General features: G+C 28.4%; 1 protein-coding gene across 1 annotated transcript in view; it reads right to left on the reverse strand.

Moving 5' to 3' along the window:
• Positions 1-13,001, reverse strand: part of LOC130893880 (protein Shroom) — a 214,015-nt gene extending 201,014 nt beyond the window's left edge. The window contains exon 1 of the mRNA XM_057800320.1: positions 12,680-13,001. The gene's annotated coding sequence lies outside the window, so the exon portion shown is untranslated. The remainder of the gene's footprint in view (positions 1-12,679) is intronic.
• Positions 13,002-13,439: the final 438 nt, after the last annotated feature.

Genomic DNA, 13,439 nt, shown 5'->3' on the forward strand with positions numbered 1-13,439 from the left:
TGACGAAGAGTTTGTTCTTTGTAGATATGAGTCACTTTGATTTTCCTTCTGTTTTTGTTAACCATTGAGTATCGGGCTACTTACATGTTAATAAAATCGTGATACTAACGTTTGATGAAGATATGGCATCCGAAGAAATTGAATTGTTTTATTGAATATCGAGCTGTTAATACTTCTTCTAAACTTAGAACCAACTGAATAATATAACGTTACGAGTTCTTATTGGGATATGTAAAAAGAGATAGGAACAAAATTGAAATGGATACTGCGGATATATCGAACATAAATTAGAAAGAGGCCAAGATTATGTGTATGACATGTTTAATCTACATATTCTACAACGTAATTATTCATACATTCCAGCTAGAAATATGACATTTTGGGACATCGTGAATATATTTTTCTGAAATAACCTAAGAATAAATAAGGATTATGAATCCGTTTACTATTCAACATTGAACCTTTTTCTATGTATTCGAACAGTAGAAACTACACTCCGTCGCTTCTTTTTATTGAATAATCATTTCAGCAGAATTCACCGTGATAGTGTTATCACGCGTGTTCTAGTTCACATTCTTATATAATATACGGTCTTTTGATAGTAGAAAAACATAATACATAGTGTACATAAAAATTGGACAGGCGAATTTCTTTCAAATGGAAAAAAAGTCCTTACCACAAAAATACATGCAGATAAATTCCATTCAAATGAAACATCACCTAAAGTATACAAGTAAAGTCGAACGCACCTGTTATGACACGTTATATACCTTCGTAACAGGTAAACTATGACAAAGCAAATTTACAAGGGTGTGTGCTTGCATAGAGTCCCAACAATAAAAATGAAGGACAGGTAGATATAAGAAAAGCGGATGGGCACTTTGCTACCTTTGTATACCTAAGTACACTTAAACACCTAGATACAATAAATTGTTTAACAGCTAGAGATAAGAAAAAAAATATTGTCGAGTTCTTCCATTTACAATTGCAGAAGCTGTTTTTATAAAAAGCAATCAAAAAATCTCTTTACTATTCGTATACTTTCACTGAAGGCAAATGCAAAATCTTTGGTACTCAACCAATTAAAACGGCGAATCTTAAGGTTTAAGCACTATGTATTCGTCCAGTGGCATATTAAATCTCAAGATAATAATTCATTCTTTTATCATTGAAAAGTCTTGTTGTCGTTACGTAGCGTTTATGTGCCAAATAAAAGATTATATTTTGTTCAGTTCTATTGTATATTGTCAGAAAACAAGGCATTTTTTCGACCATGGGAAAATGATAATATTATATTGAAAGGATAGCGAAATTAAGAAAAATTAATAAACATTCCATTTATCCAGTTTTTACAAAAGAAAATTAACAACTTATCCACAATATACTTACGCCAGCGCAGCGTGGGACACAGAGTAAAGTTCTAATAAACTATGGTTTATTAGAAATTATAAACCAAACATACGTTTCTACTACAGACGAGTGTAAATGTTGTGATTATTGTTTATAAACAACAAAAGATAACAGTTAAATAAAATATAACTTCATAAAGAAATATTTTTGAGTAGATAAATATAATAAAGAACGAAAATTAGTGAATAAGTGTATAATTAAATATTAATATCACCCGAATTATAATAATGAAAAACAAGCGTCCAACATTACATGTATGTACTTATTGCAAACTTGAACTCAACTGAACTTTTAAATTGAAATAGATTATTCAGATTTTGATCTTGAAGCGTTCAGTTGTAATAATTATCAAATACTATTTCCGTTTTAACTTCACTGAATACCGGTGGAAGAATATATTAAAATGACTGTGTGTTTATAAAATAACAGGATCTCTATAAAACGTCGACACATATCGCCCAATTAATGTTTTAAACCAGTTAAATTTGCATATATGAATTAATATCATAAGAGTAATTAAACAAACAGAAATGAATGATATATGGGTGATTCCATTATAACTGTGATATTCAATGTCCTGTATTGTTTTTTTGTACTAGTCATTAATTAATAATCAATTAATAAAAATTTTGTGTTAATTGAATAATTCTTAAGATATTTAAACATTATTTTTATACAATATAACTTGCCACTTAAAGAAAACTTATACTACATCACTTGAATGTCAGTACCGTGTCATGTCCATTCCTAGAATTTACCGATAAATTATTAATTTTTTTTGTCGTAACAAATGATTTAAACTAATTACCTTATAAATTCTAATGTTTATGATCAAACTGAGGAAAATTGATGCACTTGTTGTTTAATATCTTAAGTTACCATGTCAGTACCGTGGATAAATGAGTCAGTACCGTGGAACTCAAAATCCGACATTTGTGTCTTGCTCGTGATACTTTGAAGTTGTAGTAAATTCCTCTTAGAGTTTTATTTTTACAGTAAAATAGATGAATAATATGCATAAAAAAGTTAGAAAAGTTAAATTTTAAAATCTTGAAATTTTGAATACAAAAAATCACAGTTAGAACGGAATCACCCATATAGAATGGAAAAGTTAAATAAAATTTTTCTGTAACTTGATGAAGAATTCTTAGAATACGTCAATTTTCTATGGAATAAGCATGTTTATCATTTTTGTATCGCAAATCAAGGAGGACTTGTTTTCTTCAAATATGCAATCTGCCGGAAAAATGAAAAATTTACTGAAACTAATATCATACAATACAGAAGAAACAATATAGAAAGTGCTTCCCACATTTTTGTAGTGACAATAAGATGGAATCAAATTTCTTGGGGGAATCAGTTCATCGAAAAGCATAGTTATACATTGATCTAGTCACATCGGAAAAAAATGCAAATTCCGATCCGACACATGCGTATTTTTATGAAATTTTGGGTAAAGAATTCACACAATTAGTGAAGATTTTTATTTGTGCGATGTGACAATTTTACCGATTGCGGCAATTTATTCACCACCGATATTAGTAATAATTTGTTTGGAATTCTTCGTCAAGCTCGCAGAGATTTTGTGTTTTATACTTTGGACTAACTCTTTTGAGCTTTTGTAACTGCCTCCGGAGTGTGATCTTTGCCTAGGAATATGCTGTTTAGAAAAAAAAAATAAAAAACTCAATTTTAGTCATTACCTTTTGGGAGTGATATCTCGGAAAGGAGTGGACTGAGAAAATTTTGTTATAGGAAAGACCAATCTTAATTTCATACGAGCATTCACCTCCTGAATTATGCCGCACGAATTTAGAAGCACCTTGTATATCTCCTCAAATTCTAAGTACTTATGTGATATATGATAGAGTAGATCTTTCAAAACTTTACTTCAGCCGCGCTAAAATTGTTATTTGATAATATATTACAATTACTACAAAAATATAAATTTTGCTAACAAAATTGATTGATGACCAGGTAAATACATCGAATATCTAAGCCTCGTTAAAAGATTTTATCCTATAGGATGCTGTTATATTTTTGGTTGCAACCATATGGTATGTCTGATTTTATCTCTTCGGTTGAGAAGTCCCGTTAAGATTATTGTAACATATACTACCTCTTAGAACAGCCCCAAAGAGACAGAAGTGTTGGATTCGTATAATGCACCATTCTCTATGATTATTGGCGTGTTGCTTATAGAATTATGAAAATTATTTACATTATTTTTAAATATTTATACCAAATGAGAACGAAAATAAAAAATTTGATAATTTGTTAGATATCTATTAGTATGTAATTATAGTGGACATTGACGATGTTCTAGAAATCCTTAAAAAATAATACAATCTGAAAAATGGTATAATATCCTCCTTATACACATATAATGATTTATTTTTCTGGAACTCGTTCAAATGAATATTTTTTCGAAAATTTTCTTATGAATGACCTCTCAAAAATTGTCAGATGAAAAATATTGTGGGCATATTTTAGAATTGTACAAACTACAGCTTCGTTCCACTTTTAGAGAAATATAATCCTGTAAACTGTTGACAAAATTCAGCTATACTACACACATGACCCTATGTATGTTTTATATTTGTTGAACATTCGTATTAATAATAGCCATAATATCCATAAATATTCAATGGTGAGGTGATATTGAATAAGAGTCCATTTATAACGACCAAAATGAGATTAAAGAAGTTCTAAGAATTAAGAAAATGAAGACGATTTAATTAGTATATAGTGTGTTCATAAATCCACAATAGCTAATGTGTGAATTGGTTAACAAAGAAAAAATGAACGAAAGTTTTTTCAAATCATTAAGATCATCCGTATAATTCCATTTCAAGTACACCGGTACTCCAAAATAACTTAATAGTTCGATTTTCTAAAAAGTATATATTCTCAGTATTTTCTGATAATCTATTAAATTACAAAAATACAACCATCAAGTTCCATAACTCAACATTTAATTATTTCGAAAGTTGCAGTCGTTTATAATTAAAATGATGAAAAAATTATTTTTGTTTTTTATCAATTGTGTTCGAAAGTCAAGAACTATTTCTTAGAGTAAATAGGGAGGTTACAGAGATCGTGAAAGAGCTGATCAGATTAGTTAGCTCACTTATGTAATGCATGGAAGCTAGATAGGAAAAAGGACGATCGCTATAGGGTTTTCGACAGTTAATATAGTAATACATGAGTTTGAAAATTTATAAAATAATTGAATGTTGAGACGATTATTGAAAAATGATAAATTGTTGCGTTTTTTTCACTGTGCCACAGGTAACCTAAATTTTTTCATTCTTATTAAACGATTAATTAAAATTTTTCAATTGAGTGCGATTATGATAAATATAGACAGATAATTACATTTTTTATTAATTAGATTAACAAAAATACTTGCCTTGTATTTTTTTATATTTATTCAAATTATCACAGACTGAGCAAGTGGATTTCTATGTTCACCTACAAGTTAAGTGTTATTTCAAAATAAAAAATTAAATTCTTTTTGCCTAATCTAATCTTTAAATAATACATAAGATTAAAATAAATTACAATGCTCAAGTTTATTTGGATTGTTGGAATTGTGAAAGTCTGGACTTAATCAAAAACTAATTACAAACAAAAATTGTTTCTGATCTGTTCTTCAATGAATATATATCATTAAAAGTTACGAAACAGCCAATAGGACTGAAGAAGTGATGACAAAAAGATAGGCACTGAAACACGTTGCCATTCCAACTTTAAATGTTTTTTAGTTGATTTAAAAATTTTCTTTTTCTTGAATTATACTAAAAACAACGATAGTCTTTATTATTCAGAAAATAGATTTGAAAATTTTCCATTATTCTATCAATTAACATATACATACAAACAAGGCATTTCTCGATACAAATGTAAAAAATCAAGCATTTGCAACACTGATGCACTCTAGTGAGAGAGTTCGGAAAATGATGTATCCTTTAATTCTCGGACGCTTTTAATATGGACCAATCGAAAGCGTGAACTTAAACGAGTAGCGTCCTCTGCTGGAAAAATGTAAGAAATACAGAGATTCATAAAACAGCAAGCTAGACGATGTTCGGTGTGCATATTCAAGAAAAATTTATTTTATTATCGTGTGCTTGTTCATCGTAATGTACATTTCACAGTTTAGAATAAAGTCGTTAGTGTTGTAGAATTGACGGTACTTTATTAGTAAATGGTAAACAAACCCTTAGATTTTTTATCCCATCTCACCGCATGAGCTTGTTACCAGGCGAAAGTGCGTGAAACTTCGTGATTGCATAGTTTGCATCGAAGTATAGAGTAGTGTCACCAGTTAATTAAATTTGAAAGCATTGGGATTAATCCGAAACTGTCTCATAGAACTGTTTCAAGAGTTGGAAGAATTCGCTTCCTGGTATGATGCAATTTCGAAAAATTGGTTCCTTTTTATATTAAATTCTTGATTTATCCCTGGTTTAATGTTATATTCATTTGATTTTATCGGCACTTGAGGCATTCCCGGCTTTTCTCAGAGCTAAAATAATGGCTGAAGTAATAAAAACTCTTCTCGTAAAAATAAGGCTTTGTGAAGATTAAATTTAAAAAATTTTGAAATATACTTGAATTCAGTTCAAAGTGAGGTTATGGCAGGTACACAATTATCACAAGCTGTTATTATGTAGCTAGAAGATTGTATTAACAGGTGTGAAACTTTATTAGATCAGGAATATGAATTTCTTCAGAATAAAATAAAGGAAATTGTGGAAAAGCAGTTAGAACTTGACGGTGAGATTTCAGATCGCGAATATTTTGACGGTTTTCTTTATGGCTGTATGGCTTCAGGTAAAATTCTACTCAATAAAGTTAGTCCCAAAACGTATCGAATTCTAAAAAAAGAATTTCGAATACTTCTTTTCAAATTTTATTATAGATTTGGAGTTAGTTGCCTACTTTCAACAGTACTCACGAATTTTGGTTAGAGTTTTATGTTTCTTTGATTTCATAATCATATTAATCCAAATTTAGTTACAAGATATTCAAAAATTTTATTATTTATTGGTTGCTTTGGAGGGTTCTCCGTAACAGGTAATAAAATCGCAAGACTTTGTTACAATTATAAAATTGCTTGAGAATTAGTGAAAATAAAAAAAAATTTAATGCATAATCGTTTGGAAGGTTTGTTTAGTCTAGGAAAGTTAGATAGAAATAGCGCTACAACTGCAAATATGAGTTTCATTTTTTGGAATATCTTGGCTATTTTTATATAGGTGAAATGTTTAGATGACGGTTTGGTAGGAAAATTGGAAGAGAGAGTGAGATACAGTGGAGATTTACTGACTATGGACGATATGCACGCTTTTAGGGCGGATTTTCTTAAACGCTAAGGACATAATAAAGCAGAAAAGAGTCATTTTAATAATAAAAAAATGAAGGACAAAACTTGGTTCTCCTTAGCGATTCAAATGTGTGCGTATGTAAAAAGTTTCAATCTTTGTCAGTTCTTGAGCGTAAACAGGTCAAACATTTGATGGTCCAAGGATTTTTGGATCTTTATAATCGAATATGTTTTTTTTTATATTTCATGGTTTGTTAATAGTCATTTTTTTGTGTATTATGAACTTTTAATCTATTTTCTAAATACTGAGATGTGTGTCCTGTGATGTTTTGGATTTTAGTATAGTGAAATATTTGGATAACGTATTATGTCCTCTATGATTTATACTAATATCATATTTATTAAAATAATTCGATAGTTGTTCCCTGTATATATGGTAGGGAAAATGTTTATGTTTTGATGTTATATTCTGTTTTGTTTCTTAATTGATATTATCTATTCATCCTTATCTTGAATATGTTATTAAAATATATTTAATACTCTTAAATGGACAGTTGGTATGGGAAAAACGTTCCTACGCTACGGTGTCGACAATATTCATTTTTTCTCTCGTTGGAGACACTTTATCTATACTGCGCTTGTTTGAGAATGCGCAGAATTGAACTAGAGCCTTCCTTAGTTGGAACAGCTTCAACTTATAGAAACTGTCCGAATAGAAGTATTACATATATGGTTATTTATCATTTTTTACGGATACATATATCTTCCAATGCAGTTTTTGCGTTTTGATTGACTAATTATATAAATTCAGGATTTGATAGTTGGATAGGTGTATCAGCCAAACTTATAACCACTGATCTTTTGTGTGGCATACGATTATATGAATTGAGGTTCAAATATCTTGAACACCAAGTTGGCTTCGTAATCCATTCTGTTCTTATGTTATTGATAATTTTTTATATTGTGACATCAAAAAAATTAATTTTATCATTTTGTTTTCCATTTCGATTGAAAATTGGAGTTTTTTATGATAAGAATTGAAACTTTTTATGTTTTTATTTTGATTCCTTGGAAAAGCAGTAATGTAATCTACATAATGGAAGATGAATGGGATATTTTTATTGAGTTTGCAAATTAATTTGTTCATGTGTCTCATTCTCAAATCTGAAGTATGTGCTATAGCTTTGATACATTCGTTTTGAGGTATGTCTGCGTATTTTTCAATTATATCCCATGTTTTTATTAATGTATCTTCCACAATAATTATTGTAAAAGGAATGTTTGTATATAAAGAATCTGACGGAATAAACACATATTCGTCATAAATTTTGATATTTTCAATTTTTTCTTTGATATAGTATTTGTACTGATATAAAATTTTTTTCGAAATATTTTTCAAATAATTAGATAATAGGGTTAAATGAAGTTAAAACATTTGATCGAAGAGTATGTCAGTTTCTTGCAGTTTTGGTAGATCATATATTTTAGGGAATGTGACATTGTGAATTTCTAATGTTTTTTGCGTCTGATGGCGAAATAAAACATCGTTATTTGCAAGATCGAATGAGACTATTATTTTGTTTTCAATAGAATCGTAGGATCCTATTCAATTTGATTGTAAGTTGTCTTATCATTCAACAATATGATCATTTTATTATAATAATCTAGTAATTTCATAAATACAGTTTTATTGAATTTATTTGCTTTCAAAGTTTGATATTTCTATGATATTATGTTACTATATAATCATAAAGGGCATACATTATCCAAATATTTCGCTGAACTTAAGTCTAAAACATCTAAAAACAAAAAGTAATGTTATATATCAAATACCTTGTAATAATTGGGCGCTGTCAATATAGGGCAGATATTTTAGTATATAGAAAATAGATTAAAAGTTCCTTAATACGATAATAAAAAAGAGAACTGCATTATCGAACCACAAAATATCAGAAAATCATAAATTTAATTATAAAGATTAAAAATAATAAAATAATAATAAAAACTAATTTTTCTTGTTAAAAGAAGTTTCTATTTTATTTTTATTTTGGTATTCAGGATGTAAGTGATCTATTGATTAATATAATTACGAACATTGTCAAGTCATATTTTGATAAAGACCGAAGTAGGTCGGAACGTCAATTTTTACACGTTATTTAAACTGATTTTTATTGAAAAGAGACCTAAAATCAAGACAAACTATTACCAAAATATAAGGTCTTTCTAATGACTTCGATGACATAATTTTCAGGTCATTACTTGTTTATTGTTTGGGAAAAAAGTAAACATACACTACTTCATACTTTTTTTCCAAATAAATTACGTGTAGCACAATTAAATATTTATATTATAATAAAATTAGTTTATATTATGGATTTTCTAAGAAAAGTGTTTTTCATTTTTTTTTATTACATGTATTAGTTGTACAGAGTGAGTATATTATGATAAAACTATTTCAAATCTTACATTAATAATAGTAAGTAATTGAGTAATCATTAAATACGAATTCTTGAATCCCAGAATTTTATCAACAAGAAATTAGTTAACCTGACGATGAAAAATAGGATTATGTTCTAAAAATTAGTAAAATCTAGTCAGATAATTTGCTACACCTTGTGGAAGAGAATTTTTAATCACCGCCGAACAAAGAATCGTAAAATATGGTTTTTATTAATTAATGCGGATTGTTCTTAAATGGAGGTGAGCGGCTATTGCCAGATGATGTTCATTGCCTTTATTTTACATATTTAATAGTTGTTTGTGGAAAAATAATTATTTTGTATAGAGAACCAGTAAAAATAATTTTGTGTTACACAGAAACTGTATTCGGCAGATCGAAACCTTCTTCAAAGGTAAGTACGAGGCTGTTTGGGCGCCAAAAATGAGATATTATCATATTATGAATAAATAGAGACACTATTTTACTAGTAAAACAACTTGTTTAACTTGTTCTAAGTTTTTAAATTATATAGTACGTATTATATATTCTGCTTCAACGTATTTTAAATAATTATAACACAAGGTTTCTACGTGTTCATAGTATTAATTAGTAACTAACATTGTTTATTGATTTGTATTGTAATTTGTATTTTCACAAATGAAATACATCAACAAAATGTGTTTTTTAACAATCTGTTCCTATTTTCAACGAGAACCATAACACGGAATTCAAACGTGTTAGTAAGATGTTACTTACTAATTCGATTTTATCTGAATTTATCATTAAGTTTCAAGTATAGGTCCCTTTCGCAATAATAAACTTACCTCAACAAGAACCCATTTATAGCAACACGTCTAATACGTACTTTCATGCGCTAATTTTAGTTTAATACAGAAAAAAATTAGTATTATAAAAATATGCTCATTTATATGATTGAATACCATAATATTGAGGTAAACGTTTTCTTCTTGAAGATGGGAAAGGTGTTGTTTTTGTACTAGCATTATCAAATTGAGATATTTGGTGGGAGTATATTATATAATATATACATAATATATTTTGTGCATAACAACTAAGTACCATAAATACATTAACTGCTGCAAATAAATTGAAACAGAAGTCTTAAAAGTAATGTAGAACATATATATAAATGTACAAATTTCTCACAAATTTGTTATATAGGTAACTGACTGAATTTTACCATTGCCTACATTAGTAGAGAATATCGTATCGTTAAAGCAATTGTTACTAAAGTTGTGTAACACATTAGTGTTTTTCCTTGTAATGTTAACTAAATTCAAATTTATTTCAATTTAATATTTATCGTATCTTACAAAACTACTTAATGTTTCGCAAATTCATTACATACAAACATCTCTTTCCTTTTAATGAAGCGGAAATATTGAAAAAAGTCTTATAATCAAGAATTTTTAATTGGAGTGTTTGGTATACATCATAGATTATTTAACTATCGAAAAGGATTCGTTTTTAATACATTTATGTACACACAATTTGTATTTTGTATTCAAAATACTTGATATTCATACATTCATAATGAATAGATAGTCAAATGTGGCGAACCCAGAATAGCTTCCTGTACTGTGGAAGATATTACATCATATATTATGCCTTGGTACATCGTAGTAAATGAACGGACCTGTGTTGTAGAAACAGAAATAAAATTGGATAGGATTATATCATTGTTGAATATGTTGGCTAAGCTATATAATATAGTCAATATCTTACAACTTGAGTAGGACGCTACCTATTTAGATAAGGAAATTATTATTAATAGTTATTGAAGCCAGGTAAGTAAGTAGAGCGATTGGTAAAAGAAAGTCTATTGAAAATTACTAAATAAAAATTGACAAAAATTATTCTACTTATTTTGGAAAATTAACAACTCAACAATTGAAATTAACAACACAAATAACATTGGTTTAGGTGTGACGCAGTTGACAATTATATCATTCCGTTAACGTTCCTAATGTAGCAACCATAAAATCTTTTTTTTCTCTTAATTTGACCACCTTATTCTTACGCCATATTGTACCAAGTATGATAATAACATTTTTCCTTTAGAACAGTCATTCAGATTTACTTCAATTTCAGCCATTTCAAAAATAAATTTTGTTTTCACTATTGGCTTGTTGGAAATGGCATTGAAAGTCTAAACTTTGGCACCCTCTCTCATACAAATTTCACTTAGATTTTATCGAATATTGTTGATGGTAGTTTTGTACAGAGTCGCTCAGAAAGCACTTTGAAAACCAGCTTTATATAAATCTCAGATGGATCGAATTTTATTTATTAAAATGCATTCTGTCAAAATGCTACTCACAAAAAACTTGAACATTTTATAAAACTCGTTCCAGTTGCTTTGTGGTGATTCAATATCCTGGAGTATATGTAAATCAGTTTAGAATTTTACTTTATTTACTCAAATTTTACTCACATATAATTAATTTTGGTTTATGGTTACTTTTCAGAATTCCAGAAAATTTATACTATTGTGAAAATTAAGTTTAACATACTGTCAGTGAATTTTACAGAAATATTTGAATAAAACATCAATTAGAATAATATATTTGATTAGGACCACAGCATTTTGATTTATCTTGCTTAAAACAAATTATTTAATAACTTCCATAAAATTCGACATAATAAATTTCACACTCATCACAAACTTGTTCAGCTTGTTCAAATTACTTATATTGATATTTAGCTGAAAATTTATTTTTCGTAGAGCGTTTATAATTTAAACTGAACTTGCTACCTATTCATTCTAATTTAGTGGAATCTCAAACTTAAGAAAATTATTAGATCCATGAACAGATTCAAGTTACTTCACTAAAGGATTTATTCAGTATTTAATACATTCCTTATATGAATTTTAATTTACCAAGAATTAAATCTGTAATTAAGAGTATATAAGAAGCGGAATTCAAACATTAATTAGTTTTTAGATAGAACCTAATTTCTATTGACTTGTTACAGTATTTTCAAAATTTAACAGTTTAACATTCAGCTTCGCGAAAATTTTACACTCGAAATTTATTACACTTATCTTCTAATAAATTTTAGGAAAATATTATTTATATTAACAAAAAAGTGTGGTGAAGCCTTAATAGTTTGTGTAATTAAGCTCAACAATAATTTCAAATCATTGTTTATGTGTTTGATTTGCCATGAAATTTTGAAACATTTTATATTTTGTTAAAAAAAATTAACTCACTTTATTTTTATTTGGAATCGAATAAGTGGTAAGTAGATGTATACTTGAAAATTAGTATTGGGTATTTAAACAACTTTGTTAATATGTAAATAATACGAAGAAACGTATTTATTTTTTTAGAGAAAAAATTTTAAAATTTGTTTAATTTTTTGAATATTTCACTGAATCTCCACTCAACCACATTATTAAACATCTTTCACTTTAGCGCCTTTGGAATTCGTTCAGTAAATCTAACCTTCCAAAATTGAACACATTACATTACCTTTCATCAATAATCTATGGCCCCTGTTGTATCCGATCTAACCTCGAACTTGATGTCAACCATCTGCGTTTGCATCAATCCAAAAAGCACTAAATTAACTTCAGACTCCACGTAACACCCACACACACATTTACTAAGTATCCAAACTCACAAATCTTTTTAAAACGTACACAAATAACTTAAATATCACAATATTAAAGAGTTAACACATCAATTTCACGATGGATGGTAATATTTCTCTATTCACGGGTGACCTTGAAGTGGTACACACCGGCTATGGTACTATTCAGGTACCGGCACCAACGAGGGTCTGATGATGACTGAAGTGAAGAACCACTACTCTCAAGAAACCTGAAATGCTTCGGTCTGCAGAGCCGCACTCGATCTTGGAAACCGAAACATTTCTTTAGTGTATATTATTGACTGTTCAGATTCTTCGAGAATTTTATGATATATATAGCAATAGCATCGGCGCTGTGTTTGAAAAGTATTATTGAAACTATTAACAAATAAGTAATAAATAGAATCTAATGCTCTTTATATACAATGAATCATTCTTATCAAAAAGTTTCTGTTAGCTGTAATAAGATTAGAAACAATGCAGTGTCTCGAATTGATAAATTACTGAGACGTGTCTATAAAGTGAAAAAGTAAACGAAATAATAATACTTGCTTAGAATTCCATTATACCGCGTCCTAAGTGTTGATCAACTCAATTACTCTGGAATATCTTGCATGTCATAAATTTTGGTATTAGGAT

This window comes from Diorhabda carinulata, chromosome 5 (assembly GCF_026250575.1).
Source record: "Diorhabda carinulata isolate Delta chromosome 5, icDioCari1.1, whole genome shotgun sequence".
In the NCBI taxonomy this organism is placed as follows: domain Eukaryota; kingdom Metazoa; phylum Arthropoda; class Insecta; order Coleoptera; family Chrysomelidae; genus Diorhabda; species Diorhabda carinulata.